We start from the raw sequence: 17337 nt of genomic DNA, 5'->3' as shown, positions 1-17337 counted from the left end.
AAGCCGTTTCCTTCTCTGACAGCGGAACACCTTGCTCAGGGAAGACCCTCATGTGTCGCCTTCAGAAAGCCTGCAACACCCTCCACCTCGTGCTCCCATCAGCAGGTTGAAGCAGGTGAGAGGGAGCGGCTGACGGAAGACTGTGCTATCCAGAGTGTGGGGTCTACTGTGAAATTTTCCACTGAAATTGTGTCCATTTCTGAGGATTGTATTTCAAGGAACACACACACCAAGCAGAAAGCACCCAAGGAACCCAGGAAGCGATGCTAAGAACGACCCTTCTTAGGATCAGACTCTTAGGAAACATGGTCTCTGAGGAAAGATTAAACATTGGATTAATGGACTAAGGCTTTAATGTCAAGAGACGGCAGAATCGAGATGTGGAGAAGGATGATGCAAATAAAAAGCGAGCAAACTCCTCCCCAGGCCATAGATTTAGGACACGAAAGGACTTCAGATGCAGCAAAGGGACTTCAGTTTAGGTGTTACAGTGTGGTGCTTTTACTTGGGTGGGCAGCCGAGTTCCACCATGGCCGCTCTCTCACTCCCCCTCCTGAAAGGGAAAGGGAGAGAAAATAGGATGCCAAGGGCTCAAGGGCTGAGATAAGGACGGGGAGCTCACTCAGCAGGTATCGTGATGGGCAAAGCAGACTCAGAGTAGGGAGACAGTAAGATTTTTCCCCCCCAGTCCACCCTCTCCCACCTCCTCCCCCCAGGCGGCTCAGGGGAGCGGGGCAATGGGGGCTGCGGTCAGTCTGTAGCACTTTGTCTCCGCCGCTCCTTCTCAGTCACTCTCTGCCCCTGCTCCACTGGGGTCTCCTCCACGGGCTGCAGCGTGGAACCCTGCTCCACCGTGGTACACCATGGGCTGCAGGGGGACAGCCCGCTTCTCCGTGGTCCTCACCACAGGCTGCAGGCTCCGGCGCCTGGAGCACCTCTCGCCCTCCCTCTTCACCGACCTTGGTGTCTGCAAGGCTGTTTCTCATTCCTCCCTCTCTCCCAGCTGCTCTTCCACAGCAATTTTGTTCTTGTTGTTGTTTGTTTTTTGTTTCGTTTAACCTTTCTTAAATCTGGCCTCACAGAGGCGCAAACAACAGCGCTTCTTGGCCTGGCTGTGGCCGCCAGCGGGCCCTTCTCTAACGTGGCGCAGTTTCTGGATTCTTCTCGCAGAACCCAACCTGATGCCCCCCCCCCCGCTCCCAAAACCTTGCCACGTAAACCCAGTACATGAGGCAAGAGAACTCGGAAATGGTTTGAAAGAGATTTATAACAGCATGACACAACATGGCACCTCCTAGTACAAAAAAGACAGCTCTACATGAAATGATCGGTTGGCAGATTGAAAAGAAACAGAAGAATGTGCTTCTTCACACGTCAGGCACGGAGCTGTCGGTCTGGCTGCAGACGTGGTAGATGCCAAAAAGCGCCTCATTGTAGAAAACACCAAAAGCTGCATGATGAAGAGATCCTGAAAAGCTGAACGATGAAGAACTCCTCATGGACGACCATGAATAATACACCAGAAGCTGCATGCAGAAGCACTTCTCGGGACCTGGAATGAGAAAAAAAAAACACCAAATGTTAGAAGACGAAGCACTTCTCAGGGACTGGAAGGTGAAAACAACACCAACATTGGCATGATGAAGCTCTCCTCAGGGAAAACATGGTGAAGAACCCCAAAGGCTGGATGGTGCAGAACTCCTCAAGGGCCGCAATGAAGAAAATACCAAATGCTGCTCAACAAAGCAATCCTCAACGGCCGAAGTGAAGAGAAGCAGAAAAGCTGCACGATGAAGAACTCCTCAGGACCGCAGTGAAGAACACACCAAAAGCCGCACGCAGAAGCACACTTCAGGGGCCACAGGGAGAAGAAACCCCAAAAAGCTCCACAAAGCAATTCTCCTCAAGCGCCACAGTGAAGAAAACACGATGAGCTGAATAGTGAAGCCCTCCTCAGGGGAAACGTGGTGTGGGGAAAACCCCCAAAAGCTGCACGATGAAGAGCTCCTCAGCGACGTAGTGAAGAAAATACCAAAAGCTGCTCAAGAAGGCACTCCTCAGAGGCTGCAGTGGAGAAACACCAAAAGCTGGACGATGAAGCTCTCCTAAAGTGGAAACGTGGATCCCAAGAAGCTGAACGATGAAGAACTCGTCATGGGCCTCAATGAAGAATACGCCAGAAGCCGCACGCAGAAGTACTCCTCGGGGCCTAGAATGAGAAAAAAGAAACACCAAATGTTAGAAGATGAAGCACTTCTCAGGGGCTGGAAGGTGAAAACCACACCAAAAGCAGCATGATGAAGCTCTCATCAAGGAAAACATGGTGAGAACACCAAAGGCTGGATGGTGCAGAACTCCTCAGGGCCGAGTAGAAGAAAACACCACAAGCTGCACGATGAACTCCTCAGGGCCGTAGTGAAGAAAACACCAAAATCTGCACGATGATGCATTGCTCCGCAGTCCCAAAGTGAAGAGAACCCCAAAAGCTGCGCAATGAAGAACTCCTCAGGGACCACAAGGTGAAGAAAACACAAAAAGCTCCACAAAGAATTACTCCTCAAGCGCCACGGTGAAGAAAATGCAAAAAAGCTGAATGATGAAGCCCTCCTCAGGGTTTGAAACGTGGTGTGAAGAACCCCAAAAGCTGCACAATGAAGGCATCCTCAGTGGAAACGCAGTGAAGGAAACACAACAAGCTGGACGCAGAAGCACTCCTCAAGTCGCAGTGAAGAAAACACCAAAAGCTGCTCAAGAAAGCACTCCTCATAGGCTGCAGTGGAGAACCACCAAAAGCTGAACGATGCAGAACTGCTCAGGGCTGCCATGATAAGAACACCAAAAGCTGCACGACGACACCCTCCTGCAGGGTCGCACAGTGAAGACAACACCGAGAGCTGCACACAGGAGCACTCCTCAGGGGCCACAAGCAGCCCAAAGGCTGCGCCTCGCCTGTGCGCCACCATCGCCGGAGTGCCGCAGCCCCAGCACACCCAGCACCATGTCACCCACCCTGCCCTGTGACACCTCTGCTCCATCACAGACAGGTGCCGCCCCATTGGCCGCCTGCCTTGGTCCCTCTGGGCGCAGCCAATAGTGAGGCCGCTGGCGCTTGTTGCTAGGCAGCATGGAGCTGTGGCGGCCGATGGGCGCCAGGAGGCCGCAGGGCGGGGCTGGCCTCCCAGGGCTGAGGCCTGGCGCAGTGCCTGGCAGGAGCGATGAGGCTTTCCTGACACCACCTCCAGCTCTGCCTCGCCTTGCCCCCGGCCCTCCAAGAGGCACGTTTTGGCGCTAGGAGCACACAAACTGCTCCAGCAAGGTGGAGGCAGCATTGTGCAGGGCACACTGACATTGCCCATCAGTCAATCCCTCCTCTGTCCCCGGTGACACAGAGTACGCTGCCCGCTTAGCCGTGCTGCCCACAGACATAAAATTGGGTCCTCAGTGTCCTGAAAGGGTACAAACCAAAGCCAGTTCTGTTGACACAGCCCACAGGACTAAACTCGGTTAAGCCATGCACTGTGAGAATGCCAGTCTCTTTCTTCCTCACCCAAACTGCTCATTGCCATGTAGCTTTTGCATCAGCTTCTTGCAGAACTGGATCTTCAGTGTTCGTACAGCTCTGCAAAGCTTCTGCTCTGCAAACGTTTGAGTCTGTGGACTGTGGAAGGACCAAGGCCCCACTATGCAACTCGCCGGGTTCTTATCGATGCAAGCCAGGTCTAGAAAGACTGCATCTTCCTCTTTTCAAGTGTTAGGGGTAATCCAAGTGTTAGAAGACTGTGGAAACACTGTATTAATGGAGCTGTTACTCCAATAGGTTAAACAGAAGATAGAGAAATGTAGGCGTTGCAGGGCTCGTTTCACAGAATTGTAGGGGTTGGAAGGGACCTCCAGAGATCATCGGGTCCAACTCCCCTGCCAAAGCAGGTTTCCTAGAGCAGGTTGCACAAGTAGGCGTCCAGACGGGGCTTGAATATCTGCAGAGAGTCCACAGCCTCCCTGGGCAGCCTGTTCCAGTGCTCCGTCACCCTCACAGTGAAGAAGTTCTTTCGCGTAGTGGTGCGGAACTTCCTGTGCTCCATTTTGCAGCCATTGCCCCTTGTCCTGTCCCCACAGACCACTGAAAAGCGGTTGGCCATATCTCTGTGTCTCCCACACCTCAGGTATTTATAGACATTGATAAGATCCCCTCTCAGTCTTCTTTTCTCCAGGCTGAACAGAGCCAGGTCTCTCAGCCTTTCCTCCTAGGGGAGATGCTCCCGTATCCTGTCTGTGAGCCTCCGCTGGACTCTTTCCAGGAGATCCCTGTCTTTTTTGTACAGGGGAGCCCAGAACACAGTACTCCAGGTGAGACCTGACCAGGGCAGAGTAGAGGGGCAGCATCACCTCCCTTGACCTGCTGTCCACGCTCCTTTTAATGCGCCCCAGGATCCTGTTGGCCTTCTTAGCCACCGGGGCACACTGCTGGCTCATGGCCAACCTGTCGTCCCCCAGGTCCTTCTCCTCAGAGCTCCTCTCCAGCAGGTCGTCCCCCAGCCTGTACTGATACATGCGGTTGTTCCTTCTGTTATAAATGGAGTCTCACCTTAAACTGAATTTAGTAATATTTATAAAAGGAATATTTATCAAAGGTATAAAAGGCAAGGAAACAGCGCTGGGTGTGCGGGGAGTCTACGCTCCACCAACACGCACACACGAACATCAAGCATTCTAAATATACAGAACATTGCTTTTACAAACTAAACCCGAGTCTGCCTATACATACGTACAATCAGGAAAGGTAGAAAACAATCCTTTAAGTTCCACGACTTACTAAACTTGAGTACGCCTATACATAGGTACAATCAGAAAAGGTAACAAACAATCCTTTAAGTTCCATGACTTAACAGACTCCGTTTTCCATTCCTTTTCTTCATTACAAACAGCGGAGAATTCCAGGGCTAGTCGTGGGAGCAATATGTCTCGCTTTAAGTTGTTAAGCAACTCGGTCTTCGGGCCTTATGTATCCCGTTCTTCCCGCATCGAAGAAAAGCATATCCATCTCCTTTTCAAGACCAATAGGGCCTGGGTCAAAAGGCACGTCCAGGTCACCAGGGGGTGGAACAGCAAAGGCCTTCGATGGCTGTAGCAGCAGAGGGGCCGATGGCGTAGCAGTCGGATCAGTAAAGGAGCCCGCAGCTCCCTCGCTGTCTGGCAAACCACACGTGTCTGACTGTGGTCCCACACGGCTCTTTAAGGCCTCAGAGACTGCTCGCCAGGTGCCGAGCAATCCCACTGCAACCCTGTCGTTTTTAGTTGCAGAGTCCCACACCTTGACCTCAATTTGGTCCCATATTTCAGGATCGTAAACTGTCCCACTGTTAAGAAGGAGAATAAGCCGTAAGGTTACCAGGACAGTCTTTGTTTCTAAGGACGTATGATTCCCCATTATGCGCAACTGCTTACCAGCAAGGGGAAGCTGTGTGTGAGGCTCCACTTGTCTCAGCTTGAGCTTCTCTCCAGCTCCGGTGCACCTGTTTCCAGCGACTTTCAGTACGAGTTTCTCTGAGCCGTTTGCTGAGTTTGGCCGAACCGATCTTCATGAGGCAATCAATATGCCTCTTCCCGTCCTGGTCTCCGTTCTGCGAGCCTGTTCCTTTTCATTCCTTCTTTCTGCTTCTTTATCGATGACATAACTTCATCGCATTGCGTTGCCTTATTTTTTTTTTTTTTTGTTTTTATCTTGAGAGCAGGCTCCCCTCTTATACCCTTCACCCCACAGCAGTCCTTTTCAAAAACAACTTTTCATTGGTCAAAAAACTCTGCAAATAACAACAGCAAACACCCAGAAGCTTCCATGCCTTGACGGCTGGACAACAAGCAACCCTGAGACTGCATGGAGTCTCCTGAATCACCCTTCTTTGTTCCCTCTAAACTCTTTTACATTCCTGATGGCCTCATCGTTAAGAGTCTAATGTTATCATCAACCACGGGGCTTTCCAACCCCCATGGCCACACTTTCAAATCTCTTCCCTCTTCCTTCTTTGCTAATATCAACCATTTTCTCGACATGAATTACCACTCCATGTATAACAATTTTCTTTGGTAGTATGGATTTCTCTTTACTGCTATATTACCTTTTATAATATTTCAGAACCTCCTAACATGAGGTCTTTCTTCCTTCTACACCCGAAAACGATTAATATGAGAAGTAAAGTAACATTTTTCATTTAAATTGTCTGCTACAGTGAAAGGTAGACATTTTATTAGCACCGTCAGCTATTTCCATGACTAGCCAAAGAGATACCAGTTGAGTGTCTTTAATTCTCTTCTATGTTCTACAGTTCCCCCTCTACCACTCCCATAAAGCAACAGACATTTTTTCCCCTCACAATTAAAGGGGAAAAGATATAGAATAGCAATTTTGCTGCAGTGTAAAGAGAGATGTAGCACTTGAATTTTTGCAGGAGTCGTAAGTAGTTACCATAAAAGCATTGACCTTTATGTCACTTTAATACATAGCCTTTTACTGAAGTTAACGTGACTGGAGAGAAATAACCTGAGTACCCAGCTTTAGTTAACTGTTCAGAGACAAGAGGTGTGGAGAATGAAATCATGCCATTCCAAGGCTAGGCACAGCAAGAAAGTCTACCTCCCACTTTTTGAAGCACTGGGTTAGCAAAAGTGATATCCTCAGACCCTTAAACAGATACCAGCCTTCAGAAAAATAGATTAAAAAACATTACTAATGACAAAGATTGCAAAAAGGGAAAGATTTGTTAGCTTAGACTTTTGATGATGAAATACCATATTTTGTTATCTATTGTTTACTTGTATTTAGTCAAAAGATGTTGATCGTTTTTAACAGCTGAATTACATACTTAATACTTTTTACCTTTCTATACCATATGTATATATTTAATGTAGCCCAAAGATCTGTGGTAATTTGCAGGCCTCATTCTGTAGTAATTTTTTTATTGTTTAAGAAAATTAAACTCAATAAAAGACAGTATGCCTGCAAGCTTTGCCCATCTTGAGTCTTAATACATAGATTTTTCTTCATAGTAATCTTCTAACACTAGTTTAAGCATTCATTTGCTTTTTTCTACTATTCTAACCCTCTCTCAAATAAACAAATGGAATAGAAATGAGCTTAAAACAACACCGTAGATAACAATAATGGAAACTGAAGCACATTTCCATCTATCACTCCTCATGGATTTACAGCTCATCAACCAGCTCTGTTGCACAGTTTTGATTATGGCAAACCATAGTTCACTTACACAGATGTTTATTTTTTTTTGTTTGTGTGTATGTGCTTTTTTTTTTGTTTGTTTGTTTGTTTGTTGGTTTTTTGTTTGTTTCTTTGTTTGTTTCTGTTTTTGTTTGTTTTGTTTTTTGTTTTCCATACAGTACTGAATCATCACTGATCTTTTTCTGCATTAATTCATGTAGAAACATTAATATTCCAACTGCAGATATGAGTAAGTCATGCAGCTCCTGAAGCTCCAAGGAAAAATCGAGGGTTTGGCTACAGGTTTCAAAATGCAGGCTTCTTAATATTTGCCAATATATTGAGAATATTCTCTACTGCAAAGTGTCAGTAGGGAATTATAGAGTAAAAACCATATTGAGCTATATATAGAAGAAATATCTAGTCATGTTGGTATAGTCTTCAGGAATTGAATACAAATAATTTCTTTTGAGGTTCTAGAGGTGGTTCCCTATTGCATAGACCTTGTTATTTTCAATTGTGATTAAATGAAAGTCAGATGAGGAAGATTTTCAAGCAGGTAAAGTTCAGGATCTATTTTATTTAGATGAACTACAATTGTTGCTACTAGTTATTTTTTCTAGCTGTGGATACTGCTAAGGTCAGCATTGGAAACAGTAGGATAAAACCAGGACTGTGTCAAGCAATGTGCTGAAAACTCATGTTGCTTCAATTCCTCGATCACTAAATAGTCCAAAAATTGATACTGTATGTTACTGTCTGCTCCTGAGCCTTATTATCTTAGTCAGTGAGCAATGTCGGATTAATTTAGGGGTGAATGGTTTCCACTGCAATATCTGATAGAGACAGCACCTGGGAAAACAATGACTACCAAAATACACAGTATGTTTCATTTCAGGGCTTATGCTGGGGGAATATATTAATATATTAATATATTAATACCATCTTTAATATCTTTAATGAGCATCTAGATGCTGTAACAAGGGCTCTTATTAGACATACATAGAGACAGCATATATCTTTAGACTGCGAAGAAAATATTCAATGAAAAGAAATACCTATCCCTAACCAACTCACAGAGACTACAAAAGAAAATTAAGATTATATATATATATATATATATCCAAAATAAACACCACTGATTTTCCCCTTACTCTTCCAAGAACGAAGAAAATCCTCCACACTAAGATCAACTTAAATGTGGTAGAAGAAGTGTGTAAGTGATAATCAGCCTCTCTGTTCCCTGTTGTTTCTAGTTTCTTAGGACCAATTGCTTTCATTTTGGCTTCCACTCTTTAGGAACTTTTTCATAAACTTTTCGAACTTTGAGTTCTTATGCAATGGCTCATAGAATTTTTGAGCTATATATTTTGCAATGTATAAGTGAATATAAGTGAAGAAAAAAGAAAACAAACCAACAAAAGCAAGACAGAATGAATAAAATGAAGTGAAGCAGGAATAAACCATTTCAGTAAAAGCCTTTAAAAAAAAAAAAAAATCATTTTTACTTGCTAGTGGCTGTCTTCCAGCTGTGAGTAAGAAAGCTATATCCAAACAATAGTGGAGTACAAAAAAAAAAAAAAAAAAAAAAAAAAACAAACACCAACCTGAGAAGTTGTAATACTTTGCTAATTCATAATTCATACTGGTGGCACCCTCATCTAGAGCTCAACTGTAAATGTCTTTACTCAGACACAGTAGTACTAAATTTCATGACCACATAAACAGAAAAAAACATTCCTTAATACATACAAATAAATTTTGCTCCTAACATATCCAGAATAAAAGAGATTTAAGGCAGCCTCATCAAAAATGCATAAACTTGGGGTCAAAAATTATCCCTTATGAGTAATACTAGCAAAAAACTTGAATATTTCTGTTGGATGTCACTTCTGTTTTGCCTTTACTTCTTCATCTGTCTTAAAGGTGCAAACTAAGTGCTACTTCTGTTGAAGTCATGGATGTTGAAATTAATTTCCCTGTGTAGTGAGATGTTCTGGAGTCATCACAGCAATGGTTGCTTTCCAGGATGTTTGCCTGGAAATAGGAGTAATGGCAGATGTGGCTGGGCAAGGAGCACATGAGGTCCAGTGGTGAGGAGCAAGGTTTCTGGAGAAAATACGTATTAGATAGGGACATAAGTAATCCCAGTGGTTTCTCATGAATGCTAACGTGGATTGTTAATCCTCTGAACAAAATAAGGGGCCTTAAATTCTGCATGTGAAGATGTGGATATTCAGACCTATTGCAGAAGACAGGCAGCACGTCAGAGTTCTGGCACCCTAAAAGTTCGTTGAAGTCTTTAAAGGCAGAGTTTTCTGTTCAGCTTTGGGTTCCTCAAGGTTTCTGTTTTCCAGAGCAGACATGTTTAGGTACATTGGATTTGCTTAGCAGTAAGGCAGTTTTCTCTCTTCCCAACTTCTAAATAACAGTCTTTAAGGAAAGACAACTTTGATGCTGAGTAAGTTCTCCACCTTATTAAAAAACAGTTTGGTTTAGGTTCCTTGTAATAATATTTTGAGAAATGGTTCCTTTTTTCCCTATAAAATTTATTTGCCTTGATAAATGTTAAACTGTGCATTAAAATGACCTATAAACCATTCAGTATTTAATAATAACTGCCATGCATGTATTCACTGTAAAATGAGGAATAATACTGCTGCAAAGAGAAACAAGTTATTTCCTCAGAAAATTACTATTCCTTTATTCTCTTGAATAAATTAAAAGACTCAAAAATATCATTACCAAATATCAGAATTCCCATTGAATGACTGGGAGTTACTGACCTGAACATGTTAGCTGTCATCTGGGGACTCCAGATGTGTCACACTCCAGGGGCTCTACTGGTTTCTTCTGTCTCTCTTTCATGGTTAGTGGATATTTCCTAAAAAACTTAACAAATACAATTTCTGAAAAATAATTGTCTGGAAATATCTCAACTGTCAGGTCAAATTCTACCGTCTTCAGAAAATACCACAGATATACTTGGCAGCATGAGCCTTTCAGATAATTAATATCACACAAAAACAACTCTAGCGAGTTATTACACCCAATAATAAGAAATACAAGCAGCCTTGCAGACGTGCCTTTTCTGATGATTCTCTCCATCTCTAGATCCCAGCTGTGCTTACCTCTAGGACACAATTATACCACAGTCTTGACAGTCTGTCCATCAATTCAGGACAGAAATGTAGACCTACCCATCTTGAGAAAGTATTGCTGTGCTAGGAAATTGGCTTGTTAAGACCTTTCAATGGGAGGCCATCCACGTCCAACATTTACTAGCTTATTAATAAGTATCATTAACTTATTTTAGGATCCAAAACTCAGTGGTGATAGGAAGACTGTGACAATGTTTCAGACAGAACTTTGGTGAACTTTGCATGCCTGTATAATTAACAGCAGGGAGAGTTTTGACAAGCCCAAGGAAATTCCTTTGATTTAGAATATTTTTTAAGCCTTTAAGGATTAACGGGAACTGAGTCTCTTCAATTATCATCCCTGTAAAAATTGTTCCTCAGATTCTGAGTTTCTTATTAAAGGACTGAAGTGAGACTGTGTAAAGCTAAGTAAGCTAAGGCATGGCACGTGGTTTCGTTTTTTCTTGGGTCAGGACTCTGCTGTAAACTGGAGCAATTCTTCTGAAAACAAAACTCTTCCACATTCAGATCAGATAAAAATTATTCTAGGACTTGTATGATTTTTATTTTATTTTATTTTATTTTTGCACCCTGCCACACACAGGTGAAATATGCAGACTCTTAAGTTAACAATACAAACAAACCCCAAAATTAATTGTAGAAAATCAGGTTAAAAAAAATACACCTTTTCTATTCACGTATTACAAAAAGCCTTTTGAAAGCATTTTAAATTACCAATACAATTAAAATACAGTTCATTAAAATTCATTTTGTTCAGTGATGTGTAAATCTGTGAAACTATTAAAGCAGTTACTAATAGCAAATTTGCAGGAAAACCTGATGAAATAGACATCACACTTGCATTGATTAATAATCTTTGAGAAATGCTTATTCCAGGATATTATCACATCTGCAGCTTAAATTAATTTCTGTTGCTACAGAAACACATCTTTGTGCTGTGCTGCATGAATCATGAAGCTCTGTCTTTTACACATGTTTTAAACTATGGGTTTCATTGACATTAACTTAACTCAAATATTGCCACAAGAGATAATTGTACAAGTCCTCAGAGTTCCCTAATGCAGAATGTAATTTGTTTAATACATGCAGATTAAGGGCCTGATTCATCCAGGGATATAAATGCAAAAGTAGTCTCATTTGGAGCTAGCAGGACTGTCTACATTGTTAAAATAAAGCAAAGTACTTAACATCTGAAATTGGGGCTTTAAATAGGAATCTGGAAATAGGTCTGTAACTGCAGTCCTTTAAACCTGTCTTCTATACCATTAAAATTTTCTTTATTGGAAAAGAAAATTGTTATTTGAAACTGAGAATTTCTAGTTGCCTTTTTTTTTTTTTTTTTTTTTTTCCTTCTGGTAATTGGTGCAAGTTTTTTTTGTGCATGTTCTAAAATGCAAATCAACATCAAATTTTCAGGTATAGGTACTAAATTGGAAATGCCAAGTCAGCACCTACCTGCCAGTGCCAGCTGCACAGAGGGCAAGAGAAAGGGTAAAATGAAGAGCCCCTGGCCATGGAGAGGAATTCTAGCTGGGGAACATATGGTCTCATCTTTTTTTTTTTTTTCTACAGAATTGAAGATTACTTTCAGAGGGTATATGATCCAGATGTTACCAACTCTTGTCCCTCAGCACCCCTTGGATGGACAAGTTATCAAATCAAAAAGTATAACTAGTTAAAAAAAAAAAAAAAAAAGAATATTTGTGGAATGAGCATAATATTAGAATAGAGTATTGATTTTTCGTGTTTTCCACTAAAAAAAAAGTGTGCGGGGGGGAGCTCCATCAAGAATTGTATCTATTTATTTATTTGCCCATAAATCTGCTTGAGACACTGCTAAGAATTCAGACATTTTTAAGTTCTCATTTTTCCATAGCCCTGTTTGGAGCACACTTGCTAAGGGAAATTAGTGGAGAGCTATGGTATGAATCTCTAGTGTTTTCACTGTGCAGTTTAAGCCCTTTAGAGAGGAGCAAACCCAATTGCATGCTGGGGACCTTCCATGAAAGCTGGATAAAGCCACTCCAGAAATTTGTACAGAATAGCTGATTCATACTTTTTATTCAAATCGCAGTTTATTTATGTTAGTCATGCTATACCCCAGTGCCTGCATATGCACATCAATATTTCCCTTGGTGATACAACGTGTAAGTCCCTCTTAACATTGTTGAGAGAAAATACAGCAGTCTTCAGCACAACGATGCCCTCACATCCCCAACAAACATATGCAGCTCTCAAAATCCTTAAAACACAGAAGCGCGTTGTTCCATTCCAGATGAATGTTTTCTGTGACTTGGAAGTCTCAGCATGCCTTACATCTCCCCAAGTCTGGTTTTCCTTTGGCGATATCCTTCATTAGGACCTGTCCTTCCATTCCCAAATCTATCAATATGCCTACATCTCATGAGAGGAGCTGACCTCACAGGTTGTGGTGATTATCTTATTCATTGTTAGTGGCTCTTGCAGGATGCAGACATTGCTACAGCTACATAGCTATTTGTTTTCTGAGGATTTCAGGTTTCATTGTCACTGACAACACCAAATTTACTTAATTGCAAAGTCCTTTATGAGTAAAGCTATGTCAAGGCTTTCATCATTTCTTCTACACTCTCGCTATGCCTTCTAAGACTCTCCTTTCATTTCACTACTTGCTGTGTCTTGATCTACCTTGTGACATCAATTCTAGAATTGTAGTTTACTCCATCAAGAAAGTTGTTTTTTTTCCAGGACATAAAATTACATCTAAAAACTATTGTCCTTCTTCAGATACAATCAAAATATGGAATACACGTCAGATAAACTTCAGAGAAAGACATATTTTTCCTTCATTAAACATTGAGCAACTAAATAGTTCAAATATCACAGAGGATGTGAACAAACTTCAGAAGTACCTCAGGCATTCAGAAACCACCAAGTGAATATTCTGCTTCACTGAAACCTGTGAATTCCTTTCCGGTTTTTGTTTGTTTGCTTGATTTTGAGTATTTGTAAGCACACCAAGATACAGTAATCTCAGTCCCTATATATTTTAAACAATTAAGACAATTTTATTCCTTACAATTGTTGGTGGTTTAAAAATTAGAAATTAAACAACATCCAGGAAATGAAAATAGAATTGAGACTGATCAATAGGACCACTGATAAATTGTATGTTTAGATACTGCAAGATATCCCTTTTTGTAATAATTTGTTAAGGAAGTCCAGAAGCAGTATTAAAGCATATGGTGGAACATATGACCATCAAGCTTCACCATATGGCTGAGCACTAATTTTACCATATTAGCCATCTACCCAGGAGTTAATTTAGGGGTTGAATAACTTGCCATGCTAATTGTTGGAGGGTTTGCAATCCACACCAGATCTCTTCATGAAGTTCTGCAATTATTGAGCTGAAGTTTATCTCCTGGCCCAGCTGTGTTGCAATTATCAGCTGTTCTGGTAGGGAAAGCAGCTGGAAGAAGCAGAGCTATACATAGCCTAAGGTCTAGAGGTTGTCAGGAAACATAATTTTATTGAGAAGCCTATGCAAGAAATATAGTTTTGTTTTCTTGAGATTACTTAGGGAATATATTTGATGTTTTTCTGAAAGGAGTAAATGCAAATGGGGAGGGGGGGGTGTTGAACTATCTTGGGGTTTAAAAAATTAGAAACTCTTAAGAGCATGAACATAGCTGATGGTTCTGGTTGATTTACACAAGTTAAATGTACACGGTCTTCTCTTCCCCATACACAAGTAGATTGGAACTAAGTGTTTTAAAGAACCCCCATTTAACTTCAACTCAGCTATTCCATCCTCTTTTGTGTGTCTAAATGAGAAATAATTGCTGGGCTACCTTTAAAAAACAGCATCTTCCTTCATCCCAAACTCATCAGATCAGTCCTAGACATTTTAGAGGAGAATAATTGATCACAGCTGAGGAGCACAGACTTGTCTGCAGTTGTAAGCCTGATGTATGTGCTCAGGATACCAATTTCTCTCTCTGGGTAAAGCACAAAATGCATCCCATTCAGTTATTAATGCTATTGTAATGAGAATTATATAAAGACCACCATTCTTATCTCAACTGAAAGTCTTCATGTCGGATTTCCTAAAAACCTCTTCTGTTCAAATGCAGATAGAACTGGATGGAAAAATAAGTGGGGTTTGTTTTGTGAATATATAAGAAAACTAAAATAGGTAGTGTAAGGCATAGAAAAAAATAGAAGGAAGCATTCCTTGAGTTAAAGCTGTCAAAGCATCTTCTGTGGGCTTTTAAATGAAGGCTTATTCAGCTGTTTCTTCTCCAATTAAATATATGAAGTCTCCATAGCAACAGCCATTTTGTAAATGCATATATTTCATGATGTTCCAGACACTGAGCAGCTAACTAAAGGGGAAGGGGAAATGCTATAACCATAACACAGGACATTTTAGAACATTTTCTAGGGAAAGAAGCGGTGCCTACTGCCAGAGATCAATAATTTTCAGAAACACTAATTCTAGTTTTAATTTTTTCTTATTTTTAAAGAAAGTATGTTTTTCCTTCTGAGTTCTTGTTATGTGTTGTTGCGTGATGAGACGTGAATTTTAAAACAGCATTTAAATATATAATGTAACTAAATCTTATGTTTTTCATTTTAAGCTGTTAGATCTAGATTTGCAGCAGGTTTAAGTCCTTCTTAAATCCCTGAAGTCACTGCAGAGATATTGGTTTATAGCAGGTAAGGCTCTGCAGTCAGTCTGTTACCAACACACTGGCAAAATCAATTGAAGAATGTTGTTTTTGTAGCACAGCTCACATCACAGCTCAGTAGGTGCTATGCAAAAGAAAGAATAGGAGAGCTACCCAGAAAAAGACTTTTTAAAATTATTTTGATAATTATATTTGTCATCAATCATATGAGGCCAAATACCATGTTCCTTCTTCCCAGTGCCCGCACCTGGCTGGCATGGCATGTAGCAGCTAGCGGTGAGAGGAAAGAATTCATCCAAGCCCTGCAACTAAGCAGAGAAGGCTTTTGACACATGTTGGTACTAAGTCTCTATTTGCAGTTTAATCCCCCCAGCACTTTGACCCTGCAAACCTCATGGCAACATAAATCCAAATAGAAACCTGCAGCAGTGCAGAGAGGAAGCAATAAGGGTGACTTTTGGACACCGTTTCTGAAGGCAGTTTTCCCTGACAGCCTTTTCTTCAGATGCTCCATAGCTTCAGGTTGATGTATGCTGAGATCAGCAGTTTACCTTCAGATTCCCCCAAATGGCTGAGCTTTATCTTTAAGTGTTTCTGAATGTGACATGGGGAAGGACACCCAGCAAGAGGGAATTATTTGTGCTGCTGTCAAGGCCCTTTTGAAATACTGATGCTCATCACGTACTCCTGTGTTAGAGGAATGGTTATAAACTGAAACGGGTGAAGAAAAGTGTTTCTGAGACAATCAGGAAATGATTGTTATAAGCTTTAGCTTGTGTAGCTTGTCAAAAAAGAGGCTAAGGTAGGGACAGGCATGCTTGCTATAAACCACTGGAGGTGGGCTAGGGTAATGTCTGCTTCAGTATTTTATTTTATTTTCCTTAAACTAATTTGAGGTTTCTTTTTCTTTGTCCCAGCATGACAACTTGGTGCTGATCCTATCACCTATGTCCATAAACTCCAAGTAGAGTCTATGAACATACCATGCCTGAAAATACCAAGTGATGAGAAAGATATTTCTGTCAGAATTTGTGCCGAATGCAGCTAACCAGCTCTCGCCTGGGAGTGCAAGCAGAGAAGTGCAATGTCCTGCTTTTGGGAATTGCCACAGGCCCTTGTATTAAAGGGATTATTAATCTCTAGTGGCTAGGTACAGTTTTCTGTATTTTCAGATGTAGTATTCTCAAACATGCCTGTGTATTAGATTTCCCAAAAAGAACACAAAATGTCACCAGAGCATTTCCATTAAGGGGAAGACAGAACCCCTGGGGTGTTACCCAGCTCTTTGAGAGGCTGAAAATCTCAGAAGGTGAGCAGAGTGTCAGTTCCGTCAGAACTTCTGAAAATTCATTTTCTTTTCTCTCCCTTGCTGCCCGGTGGGGTTGTGGGATGTGGGAAAGGCAGTGGTCTGGTCTCAAACAGCTCCAGTTGATGTTGGGGAACTTGTGCCTTCTCCTGGCTGGAGAAATGCCTTTTTGTTCATATCTCTTTCCTCCTGTGAGAGAGAATGGCAAGCCTGACCTCAGTGGTGGGATATACTGAGCATGCATCCAGCTCTGAAAGCCTCTGGCTTGCTGAAATTATAGTTTGCAGTAGTATTTTATAGAGACAGAGTTATTCTTTGTTGATTTTGCTAACATTTTATGTATCCTCCTCTTCTTCAGAAGTCCTGCGCCTTCAGATATTCTTGAGTGAATTTTCCTCAGTAATTTTTCTGCTTTTGATAACACCTTAAATCTTCAGTTCTAACCCCCCCCCCTTTTTTTTTTTTTTTTTTTTCTTTTTTTTTTTTTTTTTTCTCCTTTTCTACCCTGTTTCCTTCACTGCTTGGAAATAAAAAACACCATGAAATTTCACCCCATGTTTTAGGATATTTGGATGTGAAATCTAGTTTCTAATTTCTGCTTCATGGTAGTTGTAGTCTAGTTTCATCTTCATTTCTAAGAACCATTCTGTTCATATTTAGGCAAATGTTCACTGCTGAAGAGCGGAGGTGTCTTGAACTTCACTTGAGAGAATTATTGTTGTCTTAATTTGTTATTTTACGACAAGATTACTTTAGTTAAGGATCATTTAATTAAGTTGTAAAGCAAACTGCTGGTCAGAAGTGGCAAATGAATTTAGACAACTAGAAACCATGAATGTTGTCTCTGGAGAAAATAATATTAGTCAACCCTCTTCCTATTTCAGTCGCTAATGCTAAAATTCTTTAACATTAACTGTAACCATGGCAATTTTTATGGAGTTACAGGGTACTATTCTTGGGAGAAATCTATTGCTGTGATCATAA

This window comes from Netta rufina (assembly GCF_964035555.1).
Source record: "Netta rufina genome assembly, chromosome: 9".
NCBI lineage: Eukaryota > Metazoa > Chordata > Aves > Anseriformes > Anatidae > Netta > Netta rufina.
The sequence above is the reverse complement of the archived record's forward strand: the minus strand, read 5'-3'. Positions refer to the sequence as shown.